Below are 2,500 nucleotides of genomic sequence, written 5' to 3'. Positions count from 1 at the left end.
AGAGGGAGAGAGAGAGAGAGAGAGGGGGAGGGAGAGAGAGCGAGAGAGAGGGGGAGAGAGAAAGAGAGGGAGAGAGCATCTTTAAAGGAATAGTTCACCCAAAATGGTGACTTTCAGCTGACCCCCCTCTGGCGGCCATGTTGGAGGTCCTCAGCTGATTGTGTTTCTGTCCGTCTCAACAGAATTGAACAGACTGTTAAAACAATATTCCACTTAGTTTTAACATGGAGTTATTTATTTGAAAACCAGAATATAATCTACTGACCAGGATCAGATCAGCTGGACGAGTTTGTAACGTTCAGATTTTTTCTTCCCATTCATTTGAATGGAAACTGACATTGAACACGTTGGTGAACGTTGTCTTTTAAGACAATAAAGCAGCAACTGGTCCGTCCTCATTCTGCATTTCCATTCTTGGTTTACACTAAAATTAGTATTTAAAATAAAAGTAGATCCGGTCTCCCCAACAGGAACTATCTCTCCTAAATGGTATCCCTCCTCTGTGTTCTCTTCTATCAGTAAAAAAGCTGTTTGGTGAGATTCTGTTCTGAAGCGTCGGACCAACAGTCAGCTGGACTCACAGCAGCAGATCTGATGCTGAATCTGTTCACCGTGTTCAATGCCAGTTTCCATTCAAATGAATGGGAAGAAAAAATCTGAACGTTACAAACTGGTCCAGCTGCATCTGATCCTGGTGAGGAGATTATATTCTGCTTTTGAAATAAATAACTCAAAACTAAGTGAAGTGATGCTTTAATTTCTGTCTGTTTCTGACTGAACTGATCAAATCCACCTTATCACACTATTCACTTTTACTGAACGTTACTGAATGGATCTACAGCCACACCACAACAAGCTGACTCAGCTGCTCTCTGCTTCTAGCTGCTTCATACAGATTTACACTTTATTAACTAACACACAGTTCTACAGATTTACACTTTATTAACTAACACACAGTTCTACAGATTTACACTTTATTAACTAACACACAGTTCTACAGATTTACACTTTATTAACTAACACACAGTTCTACAGATTTACACTTTATTAACTAACACACAGTTCTACAGATTTACACTTTATTAACTAACACACAGTTCTACAGATTTACACTTTATTAACTAACACACAGTTCTACATGTTTCTCCATCATGGAGACTCAGCTGGTTGTAGGAGATTTGTGATGCAACTGCAAAGCTTCTATAATATTTTCCATTTTTCATTTCTCTGAGTTTTATTCAGAGACTCCACTGGGGTCAACAGTAGAAACTTCAATTCCTAAATCACCAACATTACCATCAACCAACAGTATAAAGGTCAAAGGTCAGAGGTCAGGGGTTGACCCACTGCTAGTCTGCCTGCTAAAGCTTCCTAATCAACTGACTGGATCAATAGAAGCAACAGAAACAAAGAGCTCATTAACTCTCTCTCACACACACACACACACACACACACACACACACACACAGGCTAGCTAATTCACTATCATCTTTTAGAGCACGTTGTAAAACACATCTTTATAGACGTGCTGTTATGTAACTAGTGCAGCGCTGGTTCAGGACGGGCCGGTTCAGGACGGGCCGGTTCAGGACGGGCCAGTTCAGGACGGGCCGGTTCAGGACGGGCCAGTTCAGGACGGGCCGGTTCAGGACGGGCCCGTTCAGGACGGGCCGGTGTTGCTGCCTGCAGCTTTCTGGAGAACCGCTCATCCAAACCACTTCACACTCGACACTGCGCTTCCAGTCGCTTGCTTTGAGCCCCGCTGCTGCACAGAGCGCTGTTCGCTTGTTTATTCAAAGTTTATTAATTAATATTGAACGTGTCGCGTGTCCAATCCGACACCGCAGGTCCTCGGGTCCCCAGCAACACACCCGCCAAGTGTGAAGTCGATCGGACGAACGGTTCTCGAGATATGTGAAGGACGCACAGACAGACAGATTCCTTGCTTTATAGTATGATTGTTTTTGCCCACTTTTAATCTTGTGATGTTTATCTTATCTTATTTTCTATGTTGTATTTTCTTTTAAAGCTCCATATCCTCCACTGTCCAGAGTTTTATTTTGTGTCTTTCTGTCCATTCAAAGCTGTGTGTGTGGTGTCATGAACCAAAAACACTCTCAATCCATTTCTCCACGTTCATTTTCCAGCATCTCTCTGAGCCTTACCAAGAACAGGCCGTTTCTGTCTCCGTGTCTTTAAGGCTCATTAATATTAACGACCCTCCGTTCCGATCGGCTAACCGTTTCCAGAGCGAAACGTGAGACGCCGCGGCCCGGCGGCTACAGGTAGGGAAAACTCTCCGGTAATAAACGACGACGACCGCTCGACCGCTTTGAAAAAAACACTTTGTTAGTCTATTATTTCTTACAGAAATGATAATGAGCGAACCTTTGTGACGCCGCAAAGTTACGGAAGTCCAAACGGCTCGTTTAGAGGCTCGCTTTTCTAATATGGATTGTGTGGATTTAGTTTTGACACTTTCACCATGTTTAGATACACA

The 2,500-nt window shown here is 43.1% G+C and overlaps 1 protein-coding gene across 1 annotated transcript in view; it reads right to left on the bottom strand.

Moving 5' to 3' along the window:
• Window positions 1-2,500, bottom strand: part of LOC139921753 (neuronal acetylcholine receptor subunit alpha-7) — a 47,109-nt gene that overhangs the window by 5,882 nt on the left and 38,727 nt on the right. The gene's annotated exons all lie outside the window — the stretch shown is intronic.

The sequence above is a fragment of the Centroberyx gerrardi genome, chromosome 4, assembly GCF_048128805.1.
Source record: "Centroberyx gerrardi isolate f3 chromosome 4, fCenGer3.hap1.cur.20231027, whole genome shotgun sequence".
NCBI classification, from domain to species: domain Eukaryota; kingdom Metazoa; phylum Chordata; class Actinopteri; order Beryciformes; family Berycidae; genus Centroberyx; species Centroberyx gerrardi.
Note: the sequence above shows the minus strand (reverse complement) of the source record. Positions and strands in the feature narration are given on the sequence as shown.